This window comes from Capricornis sumatraensis, chromosome 3 (assembly GCF_032405125.1).
Source record: "Capricornis sumatraensis isolate serow.1 chromosome 3, serow.2, whole genome shotgun sequence".
Lineage (NCBI taxonomy): Eukaryota > Metazoa > Chordata > Mammalia > Artiodactyla > Bovidae > Capricornis > Capricornis sumatraensis.
In genome coordinates this window covers 86,120,221-86,132,616 of record NC_091071.1, presented here as the reverse complement: position 1 = coordinate 86,132,616, position 12,396 = coordinate 86,120,221, and the positions used below count along the sequence as shown (strand labels likewise).

The window sequence follows — 12,396 nt, the reverse complement described above, 5'->3', positions numbered from 1 at the left end:
AGCCAGACTTATCAAGAAAAAAAACGGAGAAGAATCAAATCAACAAAATTAGAAATGAAAATGGAGAAATCACAACATAAAACACAGAAATATAAATGATCATAAGAGACTACTATCAGCAACTATATGTCAATAAAATGGACAACTTGGAAGAAATAGACAAATTCTTAGAAAAAGTATAACCTTCCAAAACTGAACCAGGAAGAAATAGGAAATCCTAACTGACCCATCACAAACATGAAAATCAAAACTGTAATAAAAAATCTTCCAACAAACAAAAGCCCAGGACCAGACAGCTTCACAGCTGAATTCTACCAAAAATTTACAGAAGAGCTAACACCTATCCTACTCAAGCTCTTCCAGAAAATTGAAGAGGAAGGCAAACTCCCAAACTCATTCTATGAGGACACCATCACTCTAATACCAAAACCAGACAAAGATGCCACAAAGAAAGAAAACTACAGGTCAACATCACTGATTAACACATATGCAAAAATACTCACCAAAATTCTAGCAAACAGAATCCAACAGCATATTAAAAAGATTACACATTATAACCAAGTGGGCTTTATCCCAGAGATGCAATATTTACAAATCAATCAATGTGATACACCACATTAACAAATTTAAAGATAAAAACCATATGATTAACTCAACAGATGCAGAGAAAGCCTCTGACAAAATTCAACATCCATTTATGATAAAAGCTCTCCAGAAAGCAGGCATAGAAAGAACATACCTCAACATAATAAAAGCCATATATGATAAAACCACAGCAAACATTATCCTCAATGGCAAAAAACTCAAAATATTTCCCCTAAAGTCAGGAACAAAACAAGGGTGCCCACCCTCACCACTTCTACTAAACATAGGTTTGAAGTTTTAGCCAGAGCAATTAGAAAAGAAAAAGAAATAAAAGGAATCCAGATTGGAAAAGAAGAAGTAAAACTCTCACTGTCTGCAGATGACTTGATCCTTTACATCGAAAACCCTAAAGACACCACCAGAAAATTACTATAACTAATCAATGAATATAGTCAAGTTGCAAGATATAAAATTAATATGCAGAAATCCCTTGCATTCCTATACACTAACAATGAGAAAACGGAAAGAGAAATTAAGGAAACAATCCCATTCACCATTGCAATGAAAAGAATAAAATGAAGAAACAAGAGACCTATACATAGAAAACTATAAAACACTGATGAAAGAAATAAAAGATTACACAAATAGATGGAGAAATATAACATGCTCATGGATCAGAAGAATCAATATAGTGGAAATGAGTATACTACATAAAGCAATCTATAGATTCAATGCAATCCGTATCAAGCTACCAACAGTATTTTTCACAGAACTAGAACAAATAATTTCACAATTTGTATGGAAATACAAAAAACCTTGAATAGCGAAAGCAATCTTGAGAAAGAAGAATGGAACTGGAGGCATCAACCTGCCTGACTTCCGACGATATGACAAAGCTACAGTCATCAAGACAGTATGGCACAAAGACAGAAACATAGATCAATGGAACAAAATAGAAAACCCAGAGATAAATCCATGCACCTATGGACACCTTATCTTTGATAAAGGAGGCAAGAATATAAAATGGAGAAAAGACAATCTCTTTAACAAGTGGTGCTGGGAAAACTGGTCAACCACTTGTAAAAGAATGAAACTTGAATACTTTCTAACACCATACACAAAAATAAACTCAAAATGGATTAAAGATCTAAATGTAAGACCAGAAACTCTAAGACTCCTATAGGAAAACATAGGCAAAACACTCTCTGACCTAAATCACAGCAACATCCTCTATGACCCACCTCCCAGAGTAATGGAAATAAAAGCAAAAATGAACAAATGGGACCTAATTAAATTTAAAAGCTTTTGCACAATGAAGGTAACTAAGGTGAAAAGACAGCCTTCAGGAGAGGAGAAAACAACAGCAAACCAAGCAACTGAAAAAGAATTAATCTCAAAAATATACAAGCAGCTCATGCAGCTCAATTCCAGAAAAATAAGTGACTCAATCAAAAAATGGGCCAAAGAACTAAACAGACATTTCTCCAAAGATGACATACAGATAGCTAATAAACATATGAAAAGATGCTCAACATCACTCATTATCAGAGAAACACAAATCAGAATCACAATGAGGTACAATCTCATGCCAGTCAGAATGGCTGGCATCAAAAAGTCTACAAACAATAAATGCTGAAGAGGGTATGGAGAAAAGGGAACCCTCTTACACTGTTGGTGGGAATGCAAGCTAGTACAGCCACTATGGAGAACAGTGTGGAGACTCCTTAAAAATCTGGAAATAGAACTACCTTAAGACCCAGCAATCCCACTGCTAGGCATACACACCAAGGAAACCAGAACTGAAAGAGACACATGTACCCCCAATGTTCATCGCAACACTGTTTACAATAGCTAGGACATGGAAGCAACCTAGATGTCCATCAGCAGACAAATGGATAAGAAAGTTATGGTACGTATACACAATGTAATATTACTCAGCTATTAAAAAGAAAGCATTTGAATCAGTTCTAATGAGGTGGATGAAACTGGAGCCTATTATACAGAGTGAAGTAAGTCAGAAAGAAAAGCACCAATACAGTATATCAACACATATACATGGAATTTAGAAAGACGGTAATGATGACCCTATATCAAGACAGCAAAAGACATAGACATAAAGAGCAGACTTTGGACTCTGAGGGAGAAGGCGAGGGTGGGATGATTTGAGAGAATAGCATTGAAACGTATATTACCATATGTGAAATAGATGACCACTCCAACAATGATGCATGAAACAGGGCACTCAAAGTCAGTGCACTGGGACAACCCAGAGAGATGGCATGTGGAGGGAGATGGGAAGGGGGTTCAGGATAGGGGATACATGCACACCCATGGCTGATTCACGCCAATGTATGGCATAAACCACCACAATATTGTTAAGTAATTAGCCTCCAATTACAACAAAATAAATTTAAGAAAAACAATGCAATAAGGCAAAAAGGTTGTCTGCGGATGCATTACAAATAGCTGAAAAAAGAAGAGCAGCGAAAGGCAAAGGAGAAAAGGAAAAATATACTCATCTGAATGCAGAGTTCCAAAGAATAGCAAGGAGAGATAAGAAGGCATTCTTAAATAAACAATTCAAAGAAAAGGAGGGAAAAAATAAAATAGGAAAGCTTAGAGATCTCAAGAAAATCAGAGTCTGAGGGATCCTTTCCTGCAAAGATGGGCACAATTAAGGACAGAAACAGTATGGACCTAACAGAAGCAAAAGAGATTAAGAAGAGGTTGCATGAATACACAGAAGAACTAAACAAAAAAGACATTAATGACCTGGATAACCACTATGGTATGGTCACTCACCTAGACAAGACATCCTGGAGTGTGAAGTCAAGTGGGACTGAGGAAGCATTACTACGAACACAGCTAGTGGAGGTGATGGAATTCCAGCTGAACTACTTCAAATCCTAAAAGATGATGCTGTGAAAGTGCTGCACTCAATATGCCAGCAAATTTAGAAAACTCAGCAGTGACAACAGGACTGAAAAAAGTCAGCTTTCATTCCAATCCCAAAGAAGGGCAAAGCCAGTGAATGTTCAAACTACCACATAGCTGCATTCATTCCTGTGCTAACTAGATAATGCTCAAAATCCTTCAAGCTAGGCTTCAACAGTCTGTGAACTGAGAACTTCCAGCAGCACAAACTGGATTTAGAAAAGGCAGAGGCCAAAAGACATTAGAGTACAGAAAAAGCAAGAGAAATCCAGAAAAACATTTACTTCTGCTTCATTGACTATGCTAAAGCCTTTGACTATGTAGATCACAACAAAATGTGGAAAATTCTTAAAGAGGTGGGAAGATCAGATCACCTTACCTGTCTCCTGAGAAACCTGTATGCAGGTCAAGAAACAACAAATAGAACTGGACATGGAACAACGGACTGGTTCAAAATTAGGATAGGAGTACATCAAAGCTGTACATCATCACCCTGCTTATTTAACTTACATGCAGAGTACATCATGTGAAATGCCAGGCTGGATGAAGTACAAGCTGGGATCAAGATTGCCAGGAGAAATATCAATAACCTCAGACATGCAGATGATACCATGCTAATGGCAGAAAACAAAGAGGAACTAAAGAGCCCCTTGATGGAGGTGAAAGAGTACCGTGAAAAAGCTGGCTCAAAACTCAATATTCAAAAAACAAAGATCATGGCATCTGGTCCCATCACTTTATGGCAAATAGATGGGAAAAGAATGGAAACAGTGACAGACTTTATTTTCTTGGACTCCAAAATCAGTGTGCATGGTGACTGCAGCCATAAAATTAAAAGACACTTGCTCCTTGGAAGTAAAGCTATGACAAACCTAGACAGCATGTTAAAAAGCAGAGACATACTTTGCCCACAAAGGCCACATAGTCAAAGCCTTGGTTTTTCTAGTAGTCACATACGGATGTGAGAGTTGGACCATAAAGAAGGTTGCTGCTGCTAAGACGCTTCAGTCGTGTTCGACTCTGTACGACCCCATAGACGGAAGCCCACCAGACTCTCTCATCCCTGGGATTCTCCAGGCAAGAACACTGGAGTGGGTTGCCATTTCCTTCTCCAATGCGTGAAAGTGAAGTCGCTTAGTCGTGTCTGACTCTTAGTGACCCTGTGGACTGCAGGCCACCAGGCTCCTCTGTCCATGGGATTTTTCCAGGCAAGAGTGCTGGAGCAGGGTGCCATTGCCTTCTCCAATAAAGAAGGCTGAGCACAGCAGAACTGATGCTTTCAAACTGCTGGAGAAGACTCTTGAGAGTCCCTTGGACAGAAAGGAGATAAAACCAGTCAGTCCTAAAGGAAATCAACCCTGAATATTCATTGGAACGACTGATGCTAAAGCTGAAGTTCCAATACTTTGGCCACCTGTGTGAGGAGCTGACTCACTGGAAAAGACTCTGATGCTGGGAAAGACTGAGGGCAGGAGAAGGGGGCAACAGAAGACAAGACGGTTGGATGGCAATACCGACTCAATGGATGTGAGTCTGAGCAAACTCTGGGAGATAGTGAAGGACAGGGAAGCCTGGCATGCTGCAGTCCATGGGGTCACAAATAGTTGAACAACACACTGAAAGCGACAGGATCCAAAAAGATATTCCATGAAAACTGACATCAAAAGAACATTGGAGTAATACTCATATAAGACAAAACAGATGCTAAAATAGACAGTTACAAAAGACAAGTAAAGACCAGGTAGCACTAGTGTTAAGGAACCTGCCTGCCAATGCAGGAGACAAAAGAAATGCAGGTTCGAACCCTGGGTCAGGAAGATCCTGGAGGAGGGTATGGCGACCCACTCTGGTATTCTTGCCTAAAGAATCCCTTGGACAGAGGAGTCTGGCAGACTACAGTCTAATGGGTCACACAGAGTTGGACACAGCTGAAGCGAGTCAGTACACATGCATGCAACAATCAAAGGATCAATCCAAGAAGATAGAATGGTATGTATGCACCCAATATATGAGCATGTCGACATATAAAGCAAATGCTCTACCAGGCTCCTCCATCCATGGGATTTCCCAGGCAAGAGTACTGGCACCCCACTCCAGTACTCTTGCCTGGAAAATCCCATGGAAGGAGGAGCCTGGTAGGCTGCAGTCCATGGGGTCTCTGAGAGTTGGACATGACTCAGTGACTTCACTTTCACTTTCATGCATTGGAGAAGGAAATGGCAACCCACTCCAGTGTTCTTGCCTGGAGAACCCCAGGGATGGCAGAGCCTGGTGGGCTGTCGTCTATGGGGTTGCACAGAGTCAGACACGACTGAAGTGACTTAGTAGCAGCAACATCAAAAAAAGGGGAAACTGATATTAACACAGTAACAGTGAGGGACTTTAACACACCAATTTCATCAATGAACAAATAAACCAGATAGAAAATTAAATGATATGTTATCCTGGACAGTCTTAATTGATATTTATAGGACATTCCATCTAAAAGCAGCAGAATGTACTTTCTTCTGAAGTGCACATGGAACATTCTCCAGGATAGATCACATCTTGGGTCACAAACCAAACCTCAGTAAATTTTTAAAAATTGAAATCATATCAAGCATATTTTTGACTACAATGCTATAAGATTAGAAATCAATTATGGGGAAAAAACTACAAAAAACACAGATACATAGAGGCTAAAGCATATGTTACTAAAATACCAATGGATCACTGAAAAAAAATCAAAGAAGAAATTTAAAAAATACTAAGAGATAAATGAAAACAATCCAAAACCCATATATAAGACACAGCAAAACAAGATCTAAGAGGGAAGCTTATAGGAGTACAATCTTAACTCAGGAAATAAGAAAAATATCAAATAAAGAACCTAACTTCACACCTAAAACAACTAGAGAAAGAAAAAAACAAAACCCAAAGTTAGTAGAAAGAAATTTAAAAGATCAGAGCAGAAATAAATCAAATAGAGACAAAAACAACAATAGCAAAGATCCAAAGAGTAAAAGTTGATTCTTTGAAGAGATAAACAAAATTGTTAAAAACTTTTTAGCCAGACTCACCAAGAAAAAAATGGTGAGGACTCAAATCAGTAAAACTGGAAATGAAAAGGAAGTTAAACATGATGCCATAGAAATATGAAGGATCATAAGACTTCCCTGGTGGCTCAGATGGTAAAGCGTCTGCCTACAATGCAGGAGACCTGGGTTCGATCCCTGGGTGGGGAAGATCCTCTGGAGAAGGAAATGGCAACCCACTCCAGTACTCTTGCCTGGAAAATCCCATGGATGGAGGAGCCTGGTTGGCTAGAGTTCATGAGGTCGCAAAGAGTCGGACATGACTGAGCAACTTCACTTCAAGAGACCATCACAAGCAACTACATGCCAACGAAATGGGTAAACGAAGAAATGCACAAATACTTACAAAAGTACAACCTTACAAATGGACAAAAACCTTACAAAGATTGAATTAGGAAGAAATAGAAAATATAAACATAACAATCACAAGTATTGAAACTGAACCTGATTAAAAATCTTCCAAACAAAAGTCCTCAAGCAAATAGCTTCACGGGCCAATTCTATCAGTCATTTAGAGAAGAGTTAACTTCCTTCTGAAATTCTTCCCAAAACCTGCTGAGGAAGCAACATTCCCAAACTCAATTCTATGAGTATCACCCTGATACCAAAAACTAGACAAAGATACCCAAAAAGAAAAAGGAAAAAGAAAATTACAGGCCAATATCATTCAGCAAAAATAGATTCAAAAATATTCAACAAAATACTAGCCAACTGAATCCAACAACACATTAAAAGGATCTTATACCATGATCAAATGGGATTTATCATAGGGATGCATGTATGATACATCACATTGACATACGCAAAATCAACGTGATCTATCATACTACAAATTGAAGAATGAAAATCATATATGCTTCTCAACAGATGCAGAAAAAGCTACTGACAAAATTCAACACCCATTTATGATAAAAATTCCTCAGAATGTTGGCAAAGAGGAAACCTACCTCAACATTGTAAGTGCTGTATATGACAAACCCACAGGAAACATCATTCTCAACAGTGCAAAACTAAAAGCATTTCCACCAAAATCAGGAACAAGAAGGATGTCCACTCTCACCACTTTCATTCAATACAGTTTGGAAGTCCTAGCCATGGCCATCAGAAAAGAAAAAGAAATAAAAGGAATTCAAATTGGAAAAGAAAGAAAACCATTACTGTTTGTAGATTACATGATATTACACATAGAACATCCTAAAAATGCTACCAGAAAACTACTAGGGATCACCAATGAATTTATACCTAGAGGAAAACTTAGGCAGAACACTCATAAATTGCAGCAATATCTTTTCCTATTCCTCTCCCAGAATAATGGAAATAAAAACAAAAAGAAAAAAAAAAAGGGACCTGCTTAAACTCAAAAGCTTTTGCACAGCAAAGGAAACAAAACGAAAAGACAATGCATAGAATGGGATAAAATATTTGCAAATGATGTGACTGAAAGGGACTAGTCTCAAAAATTTACAAATAGCTCATGATGCTTAAAGCATCAACACAAACAACCAAAACAAATGGGCAGAAGACCTAAATAAGACATTTCTCCAAAAAAGACATACAGATTGCCAAGAGGTACATGAAATAACTAATTATTAGAAAAATGGAAATCAAAACGATAACAGCATATCACATCACACCAGCCAGAATGGCTATCATTAAAAAATCCACAAGCAATAAATGCTGGAGAGGATGTAGGGTAGGGAACCCCCCCTACACTGATGGTGGGAATTTAAATCAGTACAGCCAGTATGGAGAACAGTATGTAAGTTCCTTAAAAAAAAAAAATAGAGCTACCATATGACCCTGCAATCCTACTCCTGGGCATATATCCAGAGAAAAACATGATCCAAAAGGATACGTGCACCCCAATGTTCATTGCAGTACTGTTTACAACAGCCAAAACATGGAAGCAACCTAAATGTCCACTGACAGAGGAATGGATAAAGATGTTGTGTAGAATACACTATGGAATATTACTGAGCCATTTTCTATTTTAAAAAGAATGAAATAATGTCATTTGCAGCAACACAGATGGACCTATTGAATGCCATACTAAGTGAAGTAAGTCATACAGAGAAGGAGAAATATTGTATGGCACGCCTTATATGTGGGATCTTAAAAGAAATGATACAAATGAACTTACTTACAAAAGAGACTCATAGACTTAGAAAATAAACTTATGGTTGCCAGGGGGAAAGGATAGTTAGGGACTTTGGGAAGGTCATGTATGTCATGTACACACTGCTATATTTAAAATGGATAACCAGCAAGGATCAATTGTGTAGCACATGGATCTCTGCTCAATGTTATATGCCAGCCTGGATGGGAGAGGGGTTTAGGGGAGAATAGATACATGAATGAACATGCATGGTTGAGTCCCTTCACTGTTCACCTGAAACTACCACAACATTGTTAACTGGCTATACCCTGATACAAAATAAAAATGTTTAAAGTTTGGGGAAGTGTGTATGTGTGTGATGCTTGCTCCTTGGAAGTAAAGCTATGACAAATCTAGACAGTATATTAAAAAGCAGAGACATCACTTTGCTGACAAAGGTCCATATAGTGAAAGCTATGGTTTTTAAGTAGTCACATACAGATGTGAGAGTTGGACCATAAAACAAACTGAGCACCGAAGAATTGATACTGAATTGTGATGGAAAAGACTCCTGAGAGTCCTTTGGACTGCAAGGAGATCAAACCAGTCAATCCTAAAGGAAATGAACCATGGATATTCATTGAAAGGACTGAATCCTGAAGCTCCAGTATTTTGGGTCACCTGATGTGAAGAGCCGACTCATTGTATAAGACCCTGATGCTGGGGAAGATTGAAAAAGAGAAGGGGGCAGAAGAGGATACAATGGTTAGATAGCATCACGGACTCAATGGACATGAATTTGAGCCAACTCTGGGAGACAGTGAAGGACAGGGGAGCCCAGCATGCTGCAGTCTATAGGGCTGCACAGAGTCAGACACGACTTAGCAACTGAACAACAACAAACTGAATCACTTTGCTATGCACCTGAAATTAACACAATAGTGGAAAAGAACTATATTCCAATATTAAATGAAAATCTGAAAAGAGAAAATCTCAGCGTCTAAATAATTGAGAAATTTAAATGTTTCCTCTTCTTTACAATCATTTTGGATTGAGCCATTCTTAAGGGTAGTGGAATTATTTGCCATGATTTATTTGATTTGGGGAGGGCTTTAATACCAAAAGGAAAAAAAAAAAAGTAACACAGCCTGGGGTCATGCATAATACTTTCACATTTAGCAACAATATATGGCAGGCATTGCAAATATTTCTTGAATGAATAGATGAACCCCTTTTGCCCCAAATTTCAGAAGAACCCTATCAAAACAAGATTAGAGGTAACTGATATCAGGGCCCTTTTTTAAGTAGAGCAGATTGGATCCTTAGAGAGACAGATAAACGTTAAGTGGAGCACCTGGAGGTGATTCACAGGCCAACAAACCCGGAGGAGAAAGTTTCAAAAACCAACTCTCCAATGCAGCACCTTCGAAAGAAGGTCCTAAGATCAGAAAATTATGTGTGTGGACCTTATCTATTGAAACTATCAGGGGGCAACTCTGGTATTTTTATTATATAAATGGGAATTGTGTCAGTTATGAATTATTACTATCGTACAACACTAACAATGATCAGAAAGGAAGATTTAACAATCCTCAGGGGGAAAAAAATGGTTGGCAGCAAATAATTCCACTACCCTCTGTATTTTAAGCATTACAAAAGATCAAAGAAATATAGAGAGAAGGCACCCACTCTATGTGATGCACATTAATACTTATAACTAAAAGTGGATGTTATTTTCTGTTGTAACAGTTGGGTAAATGAAGCTCTGGTTAACTACTTTGTTTTCTGTCAAGAAACTAAACTAGAAAGTAAACTAGAAGCCCATTTCCTTTTTTTTATTCTACTCTGAAAACTCATGACAGAGAAAAAATGTATAATAAGCACCAATACTCTTGCAGAAGTCAGAGCAAAAGAAACTATATTAGTAGTGTGCCCAGCTCACAAGAGCTCCCCTAACTTATGCCTTAGAAATTTGTTAGTGAATGAGTAACACATTTAACATACTGATCTTTAAAATATTTTGATTGATTTGTATCACTAACCTAGTACCACTAGAATATCCTTTCAGTCCTTACTACCCTTTGCCCTACATTAGCTGAACTGTTGCTTCTACTCACTATTTTCATGTCAACTAAAGAGATTTGGTGAACAGGATCTGCAAGTCTAGCCACAGAGGAGTGACTTATTAAAGATCAAATTAGAAAAGTGTTTTGTCATGCTCTGCCCTTTAAATAACTGGGGGTTTGAATCTTCAGACTCAGAAACCAAGTTCTGCAAGTTCCAAAGTTACACAAGATCATGAAACACAGTCTTTAAAAAACAAAAAAGAGAATAGAATGCATTTTAATTCTCAGAACATTCTCATGGGTTTCTTACTGTTTCCCCCAACAAGCTGAAACTATGGTTTCAGATGCCCTTGAGGAAATTTATTACATAGCCAGAGAGGTGAGTGTGAACTTTGGTCTATTTTATTCCTTCCTGGAAATTCTCTTTGGTTTTCACAACAAAGAAGTGGTGGAAAGGATGGCACTATTAATTAATTTCTCTGTGATTTATTTATGTTTTCATACTCAGAGGCTACTGGATTGAATTTCTGGGGAAAATGTGAAACATGTCAGAGTCCTCAAGAATTGTATGAATACCCACCTAGAGATCCTAATACAGTGGGCCTGGACAAAAAACCTATGGAGCAGGTATATGGATTTGTTACATGAATTACCCCATGATACCTAGAAGGTAAGGGCCTAGGAGGATGCAACCTGGGAAGTTTCCTGATGTAAACACTTGAGTTTATAAATAGAAATAAAAAAAACAAGTACACTGAGAATTTTTCTGCTAAATTTTTTCTTTTTTTTATTGCAGCTATAAAGAATTACATAATTTGTTCTAGGCAAGGAGACAATTCAGAATTCAGACTCAAGATAAAAAACCAACTCTAACACTTTCTAAAATTACCACCTTGGGAAGTTAGTCTCTTTAATCCTTCATTTTTTGTTTAATGTGTAAAACGGAGGAAGTAATAATATCTACTTCATATAGTTGTCTTGATAGCTGAATGAGATCATCTATATTTACTAATAACAGAAGATCTGGTACAGAAGTACTCAAAAATTATTTTACATTTATGATCTTAAATTTCTTCAGATAGCTACAAAATAAGTAGTAGCCTCAGAGTTCTGGAGAGTAAGATTTCATGAAACCAACAAAGGACATAAATGCTTCATTAAAAAATAATAAAAATTAGGAAGAGCAGAGTATAGAAGGAAGGTTTTCTTGCCTCAGTACACTCAAGGTTGAGTTATTCTACCCTTAAAAAGTATAGGGAAAGTAAAATAATAACCCCCTCCTGTTACTATCGATGGGGATATTCAGTTGACTAGAATAAGTGACTTTCTCAAGATTATAGAATGATTAGTTGCAGATAGAAATCAAAGCCTCGTGAGTGTTAAATACCCAACGTCAAGTCTGGGTCTTTTTCAGGCTTTTCTGTTTTTACATTGTTCTTTCTACTACTTGACAGTAGCACATTAAAAATACTAAGAAATTTTGAGACTGTTTTAGGGAATTCCCTTGTGGTCCAGTGGTTAGGACTCTGCACTTTCACTAGTGAGGGCCTGGGTTCAATTCCTGGTTGAGGAACCAAGATCCCACAAGTTGTACAGTGTGGCAAAAAAAATAATAATATTTTAAACTTTACTACATGCTTAG

General features: G+C 37.7%; 1 non-coding gene across 1 annotated transcript; it reads left to right on the top strand.

Annotated features, from left to right (window-relative positions):
* The first annotated feature begins 6,671 nt into the window (after positions 1-6,671).
* Positions 6,672-6,743, top strand: TRNAC-ACA (transfer RNA cysteine (anticodon ACA)). The gene has a single exon. It is a non-coding gene; the product is annotated as a tRNA-Cys (tRNA).
* Positions 6,744-12,396: the final 5,653 nt, after the last annotated feature.